Raw genomic sequence first — 325 nt, forward strand, 5'->3', positions numbered from 1 at the left:
TGTGTGTGTGTGTGTACACGCACTGCGCAGTCCAGTCCAGTTATTGCAGGCAGCCCTGACACAGATGGTGCTCAGCGATACCACATACCAGAGGCATTGTTTAGGGAAGGCGAGTTCGAGGGAGATAATTGACAGGCATAGAGAGGACCCATCCCCCCTCCAAACCCACACACACCTCCCGTCCACCTTCACTCTGTCTCTTTATGTCAGCCTCTCTTTTATGGTGCTTCACACACACACACACACACACACACACAGACCCTTTTCCTTTTTTATTTGAACCTCCTCTTTTTACTAGCTCCAATACCCCCCCCCCCCCCCCCCC

Source organism: Morone saxatilis, unplaced genomic scaffold, assembly GCF_004916995.1.
Source record: "Morone saxatilis isolate NCDOM2014 unplaced genomic scaffold, NCSU_SB_2.0 Contig16, whole genome shotgun sequence".
Taxonomy (NCBI): Eukaryota; Metazoa; Chordata; class Actinopteri; family Moronidae; genus Morone; species Morone saxatilis.